This window comes from Cupressus sempervirens, chromosome 8 (assembly GCF_028749045.1).
Source record: "Cupressus sempervirens isolate cs-2001-9-10 chromosome 8, ASM2874904v1, whole genome shotgun sequence".
NCBI classification, from domain to species: domain Eukaryota; kingdom Viridiplantae; phylum Streptophyta; class Pinopsida; order Cupressales; family Cupressaceae; genus Cupressus; species Cupressus sempervirens.
This window is the reverse complement of record NC_143125.1, coordinates 674,173,081-674,190,389: the sequence shown is the minus strand read 5'-3', so window position 1 is coordinate 674,190,389 and position 17,309 is coordinate 674,173,081.

Here is a 17,309-nt window from a genome sequence, read left to right as displayed (position 1 = left end):
ATGTATGTTATGTTTTACTTTCAATTGGATGTTACTATTGCTTCCATTACTATGTATAAGGTGTGAATGGTTTATCTTTCACGTTTTAAAAAAATATTTATTTAGTAAACTTAGTAAAATTCTTTGGATCCCTTGGCGGGGCATTACATGAGTTAACTAGTTTCGAAAAGAATATTAAAATAATTTTAAAAAATTATTTAATTAAATGGAGTACTTACTTCTAATTAATTAAATAAAGTTATTTAATTAAATGGAGTACTTACTTCTAATTAATTAAACAAAGTTATTTAATTAAATAAGAAAAGTGTCTCTAATTAATTAAAGATTATTTAATTAAATAGAAAAAGTAATTATGAGAGCATATCTCATTTTTTTAAATTAAATATCTCAACAAAATCTCTCTTCAGTTCAAAAAGGGAAATTTCCTGTTCACTATTGATAAAAAATGAGTTAAATAAGTTAACTCCTTTCTCTACTCAAATTGAATCAGTTAACTCCTTATTTTACTCAAATTAAATCTGTTAACTCCCTTTAATTTGGAAATCTCTCTTTATGAATAAACTTCACCTTTAATCCTGACCGCTGATTGAAATCGATTTCAACCGTTGATGAATTCTAGAAAAAGTCTATTTAAGAGACCCTCATCTCTTCATTTTGAAAGGTTGAATGAGAATTTGCATCAAATTGTTGCTAGAATTCATACTCACATTTGCCAATATTCACAAACACAAAGATCAAGTTTGACCAAAATTTGATCAGATTTAACCACGATTGACTTGAGTTGACTAGTTTCGAAAATAATTTTAAAATAATTAAACGAAATTATTTAATTAAATGGAGTACTTACTTCTAATTAATTAAATAGAGTTATTTAATTAAATAAGAAGTCATTCCTAATTAATTCAATGAAGTTATTTAATTAAATAAGAAAAGTGTCTCTAATTAATTAAAAATTATTTAATTAAATAGAAAAAGTAATTATGACAGCATATCTCATTTTATTAAATTAAATATCTCAACAAAATCTCTCTTTAGTTCAAAAAGAGAAATTTCCAGTTCAATATTGATAAAAAATGAGTTAAATCAGTTAACTCCTTTTTCTACTCAAATTGAATCAGTTAACTCCTTATTTTATTCAAATTAAATCTGTTAACTCACTTGAATTTGAAAATCTCCCTTTACAACTGAACTTCACCTTTAATCCTGACCGTTGATTGAAATCGATCTCAACCGTTGATGAATTCTAGGAATGTCTATTTAAGAGAACCTCATCTCTTCATTTTGAAAGGTTGAATGAGAATTTGCATCGAATTATTGCTGGAATTCATACTCACATTTGCTCATATTCACATACGCAAAGATCAAGTTTGACCAAAACTTGACCAGATATAACCACGGTTGACTTGAGTTCACTAGTTTCGAAAAGAATTTTGAAATAATTAAACAAAATTATTTAATTAAATGCAGTACTTACTTCTAATTAATTAAACAAAGTTATTTAATTAAACTAGAAGCCATTCCTAATTAATTAAATGAAGTTATTTAATTAAATAAGAAAAGCCTATTTAATTAATTAAAGATTATCTAATTAAATAGAAAAAGTAATTCTGAGAGCATATCTCATTTGATTAAATTAAATATCTCAACAAAATCTCTCTTCAATTCAAAAAGGGAAATTTTCAGTTCAGTATTGATCAAAAATGAGTTAAATCAGTTAACTCATTTCAAATTGAATCAGTTAACTCCTTATTTTACTCAAACTAAATCTCTTAACTCCATTTAAATTGGAAATCTCCATTTACGACTGAACTTCACCTTTAATCCTGACCGCTGATTAAAACCGATCTCAACCGTTGATGAATTTCAGGAAAGTATATTTAAGAGACCCTCATCTCTTCATTTTGAAAGGTTGAATGAGAATTTGCCTCGAATTATTGCTGGAATTCATACTCACATTTGCTCATATTCACATACGCAAATATCAAGTTTGACCAAAAGTTGACCAGATTGAAACATTGTTGACTTGAGTTGACTAATTTCGAAAAGAATTTTGAAATAATTAGATAAAATCATTTAATTAAATGGATTACTTACTTCTAATTAATTAAACAAAGTTATTTAATTAAATGAGAAGCCATTCCTAATTAATTAAATGAAGTTATTTAATTAAATAAGAAAAGTGTCTCTAATTAATTAAAGATTATCAAATTAAATAGAAAAAATCATTATGAGAGCATATCTCATCTTCTTAAATTAAATATCTCAACAAAATCTCTTTTCAGTTCAAAAAGAGAAATTTCCAATTCAGTATTGATAAAAAATGAGTTAAATCAGTTAACTCCTATTTCTATTCAAATTGAATCAGGTAACACCTTATTTTACTCAAATTAAATCTGTTAACTCCATTTAATTTAGAAATATCCCTTTATGACTGAACTACACCTTTAATCCTGACCGTTGATTGAAATCAATCTCAACCGTTGATGAATTCAAGAAAAGTCTATTTAAGAGACCCTCATCTCTTCATTTTGAAAGGTTGAATGAGAATTTGCATCGAATTGTTGTTGGAATTCATACTCACATTTGCTCATATTCACATACGCAAAGATCAAGTTTGACCAAAAGTTGATCAGATTTAACCACAGTTGACTTGAGTTGACTAGTTTCGAAAAGAATTTTAAAATAATTAAACGAAATTATTTAATTAAATGAAGTACTTACTTCTAGTTAATTAAACAAAGTTATTTAATTAAATGAGAAGCCATTCCTAATTAATTAAATGAAGTTATTTAATTAAATAAGAAAAGTGTCTCTAATTAATTAAAGATTATTTAATTAGATAGAAAGAGTAATTATGAGAGCATATCTCATTTTATTAAATTAAAGATCTCAAAAAAATCTCTCTTTAGTTCAAAAAGGAAAATTTCTAATTCACTATTGATAAAAAATGAGTTAAATCAGTTAACTCCTTTTTCTACTTAAATTGAATCAGTTAACTCCTTATTTTACTCAAATTGAATCTATTAACTCCCTTTAAGTTGGAAATCTCCCTTTATGACTGAACTTCACCTTTAATCCTGACCGTTGATTGAAATCGATCTCAACCGTTGATGAATTCCAGGAATGTCTATTTAAGAGACCCTCATCTCTTCATTTTGAAAGGTTGAATAAAAATTTGCATCGAATTGTTGTTGGAATTCATACTCACATTTGCTCATATTCACATACGCAAAGATCAAGTTTCACCAAAAGTTGACCAGATTTAACCATGGTTGACTTGAGTTGACTAGCTTCGAAAAGAATTTTGAAATAATTAAACAAAATTATTTAATTAAATAGAGTACTTACTTCTAATTAATTAAACAAAGTTATTTAATTAAATGAGAAGACATTCTTAATTGATTAAATGAAGTTATTTAATTAAATCAGAAAAGTGTCTCTAATTAATTAAAGATTATTTAATTAAATAGAAAAACTAATTATTAGAGCATATCTCATTTTATTAAATTAAATATCTTAACAAAATCTCTCTTCAGTTCAAAAAGGGAAATTTCAAGTTCACTATTGATTAAAAATGAGTTAAATTAGTTAACTCCTTTTTCTACTCAAATTGAATCAGTTAACTCCTTATTTTACTCAAATTAAATCTGTTAACTCCCTTTAATTTGGAAATCTCCCTTTATGACTGAACTTCACCTTTAATCCTGACCGTTGATTGAAATCGATCTCAACCGTTGATGAATTATAGGAAAGTCTATTTAAGAGATTCTCATCTCTTCATTTTGAAAGGTTGAATGAAAATTTGCATCGAATTGTTGTTGGAATTCATACTCACATTTGCTCATATTCACATACGCAAAGATCAAGTTTGACCAAAAGTTGACCAAATTTAACTACAGTTGACTTAAGTTGACTACTTTCGAAAAGAATTTTAAAATAATTAAATGAAATTATTTAATTAAATGGAGTACTTACTTCTAGTTAATTAAACAAAGTAATTTAATTAAATGAGAAGTCATTCCTAATTGATTAAATGAAGTTATTTAATTAAATAAGAAAAGTGTTACTAATTAATTAAAGATTAATTAATTAAAAAGAAAAAGTAATTATGAGAGCATATCTCATTTTATTAAATTAAATATCTCAACAAAATCCCTCTTTAGTTCAAAAAGGGAAATTTCCAGTTCACTGTAAATAAAAAATGAGTTAAATCAGCTAACTCCTTTCTCTACTCAAATTAAATCAGTTAACTCCTTATTTTACTCACATTAAATCTGTTATCTCCCTTTAATTTGCAAATCTCTCTTTATGACTGAACTTCACATTTAATCCTGACCGTTGATTGAAATCGATCTCAACCATTGATGAATTCCAGGAAAGTCTATTTAAGAGACCCTCATCTCTTCATTTTGAAATGTTGAATGAGAATTTGAATTAATTTGTTGCTGGAATTCATACTCAGATTTGCTCGTATTTACATCCGCAAAGATCAAGTTTGACCAAAAGTTGACAAGATTTAACCACAATTGACTTTAGTTGACTAGTTTCAAAAAGAATGTTTAATAATTAAATGAAATTACCTAATTAAATGGACTACTTACTTCTAATTAATTAAACAATGTTATTTCATTAAATTAGAAGCCATTCCTAATTAATTAAATGAAGTTATTTAATTAAATAGGAAAAGTGTCTCTAATTAATTAAAGATTATTTAATTAAATAGAAAAAGTAATTATGAGGGCATATCTCATTTTATTAAATTAAAGATCTCAAAAAAATCTCTCTTTAGTTCAAAAAGGAAAATTTCTAATTCACTATTGATAAAAAATGAGTTAAATTAGTTAACTCCTTTTTCTACTTAAATTGAATCAGTTAACTCCTTATTTTACTCAAATTGAATCTGTTAACTCCTTTTAATTTGAAAATCTCCCTTTATGACTGAACTTCACCTTTAATCCTGACCATTGATTGAAATCGATCTCAACCGTTGATGAATTCCAGGAATGTCTATTTAAGAGACCCGCATCTCTTCATTTTGAAAGGTTGAATGAGAATTTGCATCGAATTGTTGTTGGAATTCATACTCACATTTGCTCATATTCACATACGCAAAGATCAAGTTTCACCAAAAGTTGACCAGATTTAACCATGGTTGACTTGAGTTGACTAGTTTCGAAAAGAATTTTGAAATAATTAAACAAAATTATTTAATTAAATGAAGTACTTACTTCTAATTAATTAAACAAAGTTATTTAATTAAATGAGAAGACATTCTTAATTGATTAAATGAAGTTATTTAATTAAATCAGAAAAGTGTCTCTAATTAATTAAAGATTATTTAATTAAATAGAAAAACTAATTATTAGAGCATATCTCATTTTATTAAATTAAATATCTCAACAAAATCTCTCTTCAGTTCAAAAAGGGAAATTTCAAGTTCACTATTGATTAAAAATAAGTTAAATTAGTTAACTCCTTTTTCTACTCAAATTGAATCAGTTAACTCCTTATTTTACTCAAATAAAATCTGTTAACTCCCTTTAATTTGGAAATCTCCTTTTATGACTGAACTTCACATTTAATCCTGACCGTTGATTGAAATCGATCTCAACTGTTGATGAATTATAGGAAAGTCTATTTAAGAGATCCTCATATCTTCATTTTGAAAGGTTGAATGAGAATTTGGATCGAATTGTTGTTGGAATTCATACTCACATTTGCTCATATTCACATAAGCAAAGATCAAGTTTGACCAAAAGTTGACCAAATTTAACTACAGTTGACTTGAGTTGACTACTTTCGAAAAGAATTTTAAAATAATTAAATGAAATTATTTAATTAAATGGAGTACTTACTTCTATTTAATTAAACAAAGTAATTTAATTAAATGAGAAGTCATTCCTAATTAATTTAATGAAGTTATTTAATTAAATAAAAAAAGTGTTACTAATTAATTAAAGATTAATTAATTAAAAAGAAAAAGTAATTATGAGAGCATATCTCATTTTATTAAATTAAATATCTCAACAAAATTCCTCTTTAGTTCAAAAAGGGAAATTTCCAGTTCACTATAGATAAAAATGAGTTCAGTCAGCTAACTCCTTTCTCTAATCAAATTGAATCAGTTAACTCTTTATTTTACTCAAATTAAATCTGTTATCTCCCTTTAATTTTGAAATCTCTCTTTATGACTGAACTTCACATTTAATCCTGACCGTTGATTGAAATCGATCTCAACCGTTGATTAATTCCAGGAAAGTCTATTTAAGAGACTCTCATCTCTTCATTTTGAAATGTTGAATGAGAATTTGAATTGATTTGTTGCTGGAATTCATACTCACATTTGCTCGTATTTACATCCGCAAAGATCAAGTTTGACCAAAAGTTGACAAGATTTAACCACAATTGACTTTAGTTGACTAGTTTCAAAAAGAATTTTTAATAATTAAACGAAATTACCTAATTAAATCGACTACTTACTTCTAATTAATTAAACAATGTTATTTCATTAAATGAGAAGCCATTCCTAATTAATTAAATGAAGTTATTTAATTAAATAAGAAAAGTGTCTCTAATTAATTAAAGATTATTTAATTAAATAGAAAAAGTAATTATGAGAGCATATCTCATTTTATTAAATTAAATATCTCAACAAAATCTCTCTTCAGTTCAAAAAATGAAATTTTCAGTTCGGTATTGATAAAAAATGAGTTAAATCAATTAACTCGTTTTTCTACTCAAATTGAATCAGTTAACTCCTTATTTTACTCAAATTAAATATGTTAACTCCCTTTAATTTGGAAATCTCCCTTTATGACTAAACTTCACCTTTAATCCTGACTGCTGATTGAAATCGATCTCAACCGTTGATGAATTCCAAGAAAGTCTATTTAAGAGACCCTCATTTCTTCATTTTGAAAGGTTGAGTGAGAATTTGCATCGAATTGTTGCTGGGATTCATAATCACATTTGCTCATATTCACATATCCAAAGATCAAGTTTGACCAAAAGTTGACCAAATTTAACCACGGTTGACTTGAGTTGACTAATTTCGAAAAGAATTTTGAAATAATAAACGAAATTATTTAATGAAATGGACTACTTAATTCTAATTAATTAAACAAAGTTATTTATTTAAATGAGAAGCCATTCCTAATTAATTAAATGAAGTTATTTAACTAAATAAAAAAGTTTCTTTAATTAATTAAAGATTATTTAATTAAATAGAAAAAGTAATTATGAGAGCAGATCTCATTTTATTAAATTAAATATCTCAACCAAAGCTCTCTTTATTTCCAAAAGAGAAATTTTTAGTTCATTATTGATCAAAAATGAGTTAAATCAATTAACTTATCTTTCTACTCAAATTGAATCAGTTCACTTCTTATTTTACTCAAATTAAATTTGTTAACTCCCTCTAAATTAGAAATCTCCCTTTATGACTGAACTTCACGTTTAATCCAGACCGTTGATTGGAATCGATCTGAATGGTTGATGAATTCCAAGAAAGTCTATTTAAGAGACCTTGACCTCTTCATTTTGAAAGGTTGAATGAGAATTTGCATCGAATTGTTGTTGGAATTCATACTCACATTTGCTCATATTCACATATGCAAAGATCAAGTTTGACCAAAAGTTGACCAGATTTAACCACGGTTGACTTGAGTTGACTAGTTTCGAAAAGAATTTTGAAATAATTAAACGAAATTATTTAATTAAATAGAGTACTTACTTCTAATTAATTAAACAGAGTTATTTAATTAAATGAGAAGCCATTCCTAATTAAATAAATGAACTTATTTAATTAAATAAGAAAAGTGTCTCTAATTAATTAAAGATTATTTAATTAAATACAAAAAGTAATTATGAGAGCATATCTCATTTTATTAAATTAAATATCTCAACAAAATCTCTTTTCAGTTCAGAAAGGGAAATTTTTAGTTCACTATTGATAAAAAATGAGTTAAATCAGTTACCTCATTTTTCTACTCAAATTGAATCAGTTAACTCCTTATTTTACTCAAATTAAATTTGTTAACTCCTTTTAATTTGAAAATCTCCCTTTAGGACTGAACTTCACCTTTAATCCTGACCGTTGATTGAAATCGATCTCAACCATTGATGAATTATAGGAAAGTCTATTTAAGAGACCCGCATCTCTTCATTTTGAAAGGTTGAATGAGAATTTGCATCCAATTGTTGCTGGAATTCATATTCACATTTGTTGACTTATTTCGAAAAGAATTTTGAAATAATTAAAAAGAATTATTTAATTAAATCGAGTACTTACTTCCAATTAATTAAACAAAATTATTTAATTAAATGAGAACCATTCCAAATTAATTAAATGAAATTATTAAATTAAATAAGAAAAGTGTTTCTGATTAATTAAAGATTATTTAATTAAATAGAAAAAGTAATTATGAGAGCATATCTCATTTTATTAAATTAAATATCTCAACAAAATCTCTCTTGAGTTCAAAAAGGAAAATTTCCAGTTCACTATTGATAAAAAATGAGTTCAATCAGTTAACTTCTTTTTTTACTCAAATTGAATCAGTTAACTCTTTATTTTACTCAAATTAAATCTGTTAACTCCCTTTAATTTAGAAATCTCCCTTTATGACTGAACTTCACCATTAATCCTGACCATTGATTGAAATTGATCTCAACCATTGATGAATTCTAGAAAAGTCTTTTTAAGAGACCCTCATCTCTTCATTTTGAAAGGTTGAATGAGAATTTGCATCAAATTGTTGCTGGAATTCATACTCACATTTGCTCATATTCACATACGCAAAGATCAAGTTTCACCAAAAGTTGACCAGATTTAGCCACGGTTGACTTGAGTTGACTTGTTTCGAAAAGAATTTTGAAATAATTAAAAAAGAATTATTTAATTAAATCTAGTACTTACTTCCAATTAATTAAACAAAGTTATTTAATTAAATGAGAACCATTCCAAATTAATTAAATGAAGTTATTAAATTAAATAAGAAAAGTGTTTCTGATTAATTAAAGATTATTTAATTAAATAGAAAAAGTAATTATGAGAGCATATCTCATTTTATTAAATTAAATATCTCAACAAAATCTCTCTTCAATTTAAAAAGGGAAATTTTCAGTTCACTATTGATCAAAAATGATTTAAATCAGTTAACTATTTTTTCCTTCTCAAATTGAATCAATTAACTCCTTATTTTACTCAAATTAAATCTGTTAACTCCCTTCGATTTGAAAATCTCCTTTTATGATTGAACTTCACCTTTAATCTTGACCATTGATTGAAATCGATCTCAACCGTTGATGAATTCCAAGAAAGTCTATTTAAGAGACCCTCATCTCTTCGTTTTCGAAGGTTGAACTAGAATTTGCATCGAATTGTTGCTGAAATTCATACTCACATTTGCTCATATTCACATACGCAAAGATCAAGTTTGACCAAAAGTTGACCAAATTTAACCACGGTTGACTTGAGTTGACTAGTTTCGAAAAGAATTTTGAAATAATTAAATGAAATTATATAATTAAATGGAATACTTCTTTCTAATTAATTAAACAAAGTTATTTAATTAAATGAGAAGCCATTCCTAATTAATTAAATGAAGTTATTTAATTAAATAAGAAAAGTGTCTCTAATTAATTAAGAATTATTTAATTAAATAAAAAAAGTAATTATGAGAGTATATCTCATTTTATTAAATTAAATATCTCAACAAAATCTCTCTTCAGTTCAAAAAGAGAAATTTCTAGTTCAGTATTGATAAAGAATGAGTTGAATCAGTTAACTCCTTTTTCTACTCAAATTGAATCAGTTAACCCCTTATTTTACTCAAATTAAATCTGTTAACTCCCTTTAATTTGGAAATCTCCCTTTATGACTAAACTTCACCTTTAATCCTGACCATTGATTGAAATCGATCTCAATCGTTGATGAATTCCAGGAAAGTTTATTTAAGAGACCCTCATCTTTTTATATTGAAATGTTGAATGAGAATTTGCATAGAATTGTTACTAGAATTCATACTCACATTTGCTCATATTCACATATGCAAAGATCAAGTTTGACCAAAAGTTGAACAAATTTAACCACAATTGACTTGAGTTGACTAGTTTCAAAATTTTTTTTGAAATAATTAAACGAAATTATTTAACTAAATTTAGTGCTTACTTCTAATTAATTAACCAAAGTTATTTAATTAAATGAGAAGCCATTCTTAATTAATTAAATGAAGTTATTTAATTAAATTAAAAAAGTGCCTCTAATTAATTAAAGATTATTTAATTAAATAGAAAAAGTAATTATGAGAGCATATCTCATTTTATTAAATTAAACATCTCAACAAAATCTCTCTTCTGTTAAAAAAGGGAATTTTTCAGTTCTCTATTGATAAAAAATGAGTTAAATGAGTTAACTCATTTTTCTACTCAAATTGAATCAGTTAACTCCTTATTTTACTCAAATTAAATCTGTTAACTCCCTTTAATTTGGAAATCTCTTTTTATGACTAAACTTTACCTTTAATCCTGAGCGCTGATTGAAATCGATCTCAACCGTTGATGAATTCCAAGAATGTCTATTTAAGAGACTCTCATCTCTTCATTTTGAAAGGTTGAATGAGAATTTGCATCGAATTCTTGCTGGAATTCATACTCACATTGGCTCATATTCACATATGCAAAGATAAAATTTGACCAAAAATCATCCAGATTTAACCACGGTAGACATGAGTTGACTAGTTTCGAAAAATATTTGACATAATTAGATGAAATTATTTAACTAAATGGAGTACTTACTTCCAATTAATTAAAAAAAGTTATTTAATTAAATGAGAAAAATGTCTCTAATTAAATTAATATTATTTAATTAAATAGAAAAAGTAATTATGAGAGCATATCTCATTTTATTAAATTATATATCTCAACAAAATATCTTTTCAGTTCAAAAAGGAAAATTTTCAGTTCACTATTGATCAAAAATGAGTTAAATCAGTCAACTCCTTTTTCTACTTAAATTGAATCAGTTAATTCCTTATTTTACCGAAATTAAATCTGTTAACTCCTTTTAATGTGGAAATCTCCTTTTATGACTAAACTTCACCTTTTATCCTGACCGTTGATTGAAATCGATCTCAACCGTTGATGAATTCTAGGAAAGTCTATTTAAGAGACCCTCTTCTCTTCATTTTGAAAGGTTGAATGAGAAATTGCATCGAATTTTTGCTGGTATTCATACTCACATTTGCTCATATTCACATAAGCAAAGATTAAGATTGACCAAAAGTTGACCAGATTTAACCATGGTTGACTTGAGTTGACTAGTTTCGAAAAAATTTTTGAAATAATTAAAAAGAATTATTTATTTAAATCGAGTACTTACTTCCAATTAATTAAACAAAGTTTTTTAATTAAATGAGAACCATTCCTAATTAATTAAATGAAGTTATTAAATTAAATAAGAAAAGTGTTTCTAATTAATTAAAGATTATTTAATTATATAGAAAAAGTAATTATGAGAGCATATCTCATTTTATTAAATTCAATATCTCAACAAAATCTCTCTTCAGTATAAAAAAGGGAAATTTTCAGTTCAATATTGATAAAAAATGATCTAAATCAGTTAACTCCTTTTTCTACTCAAATTGAATCAGTTAACTCTTTATTTTACTCAAATTAAATCTGTTAACTCCCTTTGATTTGGAAATCTCCCTTTATGACTGAACTTCACCTTTAATCATGGTCGTTGATTGAAATCAATCTCAACCGTTGATAAATTTCAGGAAAGTCTATTTAAGAGACCCTCATCTCTTTGTTTTCGAAGGTTGAATGATAATTTGCATCGAATTGTTGCTGGAATTCATACTCACATTTGCTCATATTCACATATGCAAAGATCAAGTTTGACCAAAAGTTGACCAGATTTAACTATGGTTGACTTGAGTTGACTAGTTTTGAAAAGAATTTTGAAATAATTAAACAAAATTATTTAATTAAATGGAGTACTTCTAATTAATTAAACAAAGTTATTTAATTAAATGAGAAGCCATTTCTAATTAATTAAATGAAGTTATTTAATTAAATGAAAAAAGTGTCTCTAATTAATTAAAGATTACTTAATTAAATAGAAAAAGTAATTATGAGAGCATATCTCATTTTATTAAATTAAATATCTTAACAAAATCTCTCTTCAGTTCAAAAAGGGAAATTTTCAGTTCACTATTGATAAAAAATGAGTTAAATCAGTTAACTCATTTTTCTAGTCAAATTGAATCATTTAACTCCTTATTTTACTCAAATTAAATCTGTTAACTCCCTTTAATTTAGAAATCTCCCTTTATGACTGAACTTCACCTTTAATCCTGACCGCTGATTGAAATCGATCTCAACCGTTGATGAATTACAAGAAAGTCTATTTAAGCGACCCTCATCTCTTCATTTTGAAAGGTTGAATGAGAATTTGCACCAAATTGTTGCTAGAATTCATACTCACATTTGATCATATTCACAAACAAAAAGATCAAGTTTGACCAAAATTTGATCAGATTTAACCACGATTGACTTGAGTTGACTAGTTTTGAAAATAATTTTAAAGTAATTAAACGAAATTATTTAATTAAATGGAGTACTTACTTCTAATTAATTAAACAGAGTTCTTTAATTAAATAAGAAGTCATTCCTAATTAATTCAATGAAGTTATTTAATTAAATAAGAAAAGTGTCTCTAATGAATTAAAAATTATTTAATTAAATAGAAAAAGTAATTATGACAACATATCTCATTTTATTAAATTAAATATCTCAAGAAAATCTCTCTTCAGTTCAAAAAGGAGAATTTCTAGTTCAATATTGATAAAAAATGAGTTAAATCAGTCAATTCCTTTTTCTACTCAAATTGAATTAGTTAACACCTTATTTTACTCAAATTAAATCTTTTAACTCCCTTTAATTTGGAAATCTCCCTTTATGACTGATTTTCACCTTTAATCCTGACTGTTGATCGAAATCGATCTCAACCGTTGATGAATTCTAGAAAAGTTTATTTAAGAGACCCTCATCTCTTCATTTTGAAAGGTTGAATGAGAATTTGCATCGAATTGTTGTCGGAATTCATACTCACATTTGCTCATATTCACATACGCAAAGATCAAGTTTGACCAAAAGTTGACCAGATTTAACCACGGTTGACTTGAGTTGACTAGTTTCAAAAAAAAATTTGAAATAATTAAATGAAGTACTTACTTCTAATTAATTAAACAAAGTTATTTAATTAAATGAGAAGCCATTCCTAATTAATTAAATGAAGTTATTTAATTAAATAAGAAAAGTGTCTCTAATTAATTAAAAATTATTTAATTAAATAGAAAAATTAATTATGAGAGCATATCTCATTTTCCTAAATTAAATATCTCAACAAAATCTCTCTTCAGTTCAAAAAGCGAAATTTCCAATTCACTATTGATAAAAAATGAGTGAAATGAGTTAACTCCTTTTTCTACTTAAATTAAATCAGTTAACTCCATATTTTATTCAAATTAAATCTGTTCACTCACTTGAATTTGAAAATCTCCGTTTACGACTGAACTTCATTTTTAATGCTGACTGTTGATTAAAATCGATCTCAACCATTGATGAATTCTAGGAATGTCTATTTAAGAGAACCTCATCTCTTCATTTCTAAAGGTTGAATGAGAATTTGCATCGAATTATTATTGAAATTCATACTCAGAGTTGCTCATATTCATATACGCAAAGATCAAGTTTGACCAAAAGTTGATCAGATATAACCACGGTTGACTTGAGTTGACTAGTTTCGAAAAGAATTTTGAAATAATTAAACAAAATTATTTAATTAAATGCAGTACTTACTTCTAATTAATTAAACAAAGTTATTTAATTAAATGAGAAGTCATTCCTAATTAATTAAATGAAGCTATTTAATTAAATAAGAAAAGTGTATTTAATTAATTAAAGATTATCTAATTAAATAGAAAAAGTAATTCTGAGAGCATATCTCATTTGATTAAATTAAATATCTCAACAAAATCTCTCTTCAATTCAAAAAGGGAAATTTCCAATTCAGTATTGATAAAAAATGAGTTAAATCAATTAACTCCTATTTCTACTCAAATTGAATTAGGTAACACCTTATTTTACTCAAATTAAATCTCTTAACTTCATTTAATTTGGAAATCTCCCTTTACGACTGAACTTCACCTTTAATCCTGACCGCTGATTAAAATCGATCTCAACCGTTGATGAATTCCAGGAAAGTCTATTTAAGAGACCCTCATCTCTTCATTTTGAAAGGTTGAATGAGAATTTGCCTCGAATTGTTGCTGGAATTCATACTCACATTTGCTCATATTCACATACGCAAAGATCAAGTTTGACCAAAAGTTGACCAGATTGAACCATGGTTGACTTGAGTTGACTAATTTCGAAAAGAATTTTGAAATAATTAGATAAAATTATTTAATTAAATGAATTAGTTACTTCTAATTAATTAAACAAAGTTATTTAATTAAATGAGAAACCATTCCTAATTAATTAAATGAAGTTATTTAATTAAATAAGAAAAGTGTCTCTAATTAATTAAAGATTATCTAATTAAATAGAAAAAGTCATTATGAGAGCATATCTCATCTTCTTAAATTAAATATCTCAACAAAATCTCTCTTCAATTCAAAAAGGGAAATTTCCAATTCAGTATTGATAAAAAATGAGTTAAATCAGTTAACTCCTATTTCTACTCAAATTGAATTAGGTAACACCTTATTTTACTCAAATTAAATCTATTAACTCCATTTAATTTGGAAATTTCCCTTTATGACTGAACTTCACCTTTAATCCTGACTGTTGATTGAAATCAATCTCAACCGTTGATGAATTCAAGAAAAGTCTATTTAACAGACCCTCATCTCTTCATTTTGAAAGGTTGAATGAGAATTTGCATCGAATTTTTGTTGGAATTCATACTCACATTTGCTCATATTCACATACGCAAAGATCAAGTTTGACCAAAAGTTGACCAGATTTAACCACAGCTGACTTGAGTTGACTAGTTTCGAAAAGAATTTTGAAATAATTAAACGAAATTATTTAATTAAATGAAGTACTTACTTCTAATTACTTAAACAAAGTTATTTAATTGAATGAGAAGCCATTCCTAATTAATTAAATGAAGTTATTTAATTAAATAAGAAAAGTGTCTTTAAATAATTAAAGATTATTTAATTAAATAGAAATAGTAATTATGAGAGCATATCTCATTTTATTAAATTAAAGATCTCAACAAAATCTCTCTTCAGTTCAAAAAGGAAAATTTTTATTTCACTATTGATAAAAAAAGTGTTAAATCAGTTAACTCTTTTTTCTATTTAAATTGAATCAGTTAACTCCTTATTTTACTCAAATTAAATCTGTTAACTCCCTTTAATTTGGAAATCTCCCTTTATGACTGAACTTCACCTTTAATCCTGACCGTTGATTAAAATCGATCTCAACCATTGATGAATTCTAGGAATGTCTATTTAAGAGACCCTCATCTCTTCATTTTGAAACGTTGAATGAGAATTTGCATCAAATTGTTGTTGGAATTCATACTCACATTTTCTCATATTCACATACGCAAAGATCAAGTTTCACCAAAAGTTGACCAAATTTAACCATGGTTGACTTGAGTTGACTAGTTTTGAAAAGAATTTTGAAATAATTAATCAAAATTATTTAATTAAATGGAGTACTTACTTCTAATTAATTAAACAAAGTTATTTAATTAAATGAGAAGACATTCTTAATTAATTAAATGAAGTTATTTAATTAAATTAGAAAAGTGTCTCTAATTAAATAAAGATTATTTAATTAAATAGAAAAAGTAATTATTAGAGCATATCTCATTTTATTAAATTAAATATCTCCACAAAATCTCTTTTCAGTTCAAAAAGATAAATTTCAAGTTCACTATTGATTAAAAATGAGTTAAATTAGTTAACTCTTTTTTCTACTCAAATTGAATCAGTTAACTCCTTATTTTACTCAAATTAAATCTGTTAACTCCCTTTAATTTGGAAATCTCCTTTTATGACTGAACTTCACCTTTAATCCTGACCGTTGATTGAAATCGATCTCAACCGTTGATGAATTATAGAAAAGTCTATTTAAGAGACCCTCATCTCTTCATTTTGAAAGGTTGAATGAGAATTTGCATCCAATTGTTGTTGGAATTCATACTCACATTTGCTCATATTCACATACGCAAAGATTAAGTTTGACCAAAAGTTGACCAAATTTAAATACGGTTGACTTGAGTTGACTACTTTCGAAAAGAATTTTAAAATAATTAAATTAAATTTTTTAATTAAATGGAGTACTTACTTCTAGTTAATTAAACAAAGTAATTTAATTAAATGAGAAGTCATTCCTAATTAATTAAATGAAGTTATTTAATTAAATAAGAAAAGTGTTTCTAATTAATTAAAGATTAATTAATTTAAAAGAAAAAGTAATTATGAGAGCATATCTCATTTTATTAAATTAAATATCTCAACAAAATCCCTCTTTAGTTCAAAAAGGGAAATTTCTAGTTCACTATTGATAAAAAAGGCGTTAAATCAGTTAACTCCTTTCTCTACTCAAATTGAATTAGTTAAATCCTTATTTTACTCAAATTAAATCTGTTACCTCCCTTTAATTTGGAAATCTCTCTTTATGACTGAACTTCACATTTAATCCTGACCGTTGATTGAAATCGATCTCAACCATTGATGAATTCCAGGAAAGTCTATTTAAGAGACCCTGATCTCTTCATTTTGAAATGTGGAATGAGAATTTGCATTGATTTGTTGCTGTAATTCATACTCACATTTGCTCGTATTTGCGTATGTGAATACGAGAAAATGTGAGTATGAATTCCAGCGACAATTCGATACAAATTCTCATTCAACTTTTCAAAATGAAGAGATGAGGGTCTCTTAAAGAGACTTTCTTGGAACTCATTAACGGTTGAGATTGATTTCAATCAACGGTCAAGATTAAAGTTGAAGTTCAGTCATAAAGGTAGATTTCCAAATTAAATGCAGTTAACAGATTTAATTTGAGTAAAATAAGGAGTTAACTGATTCAATTTGAGTAGAAAAAAGAGTTAACTCATTTAACTCATTTTTTATCAATACTGAACTGGAAATTTCTCTTTTTGAACTGAAGAGAGACTTTGTTGAGATATTTAATTTAATAAAATGAGATATGCTCTCATAATTACTTTTTTTATTTAATTAAATAATCTTTAATTAATTAGAGACACTTTTCTTATT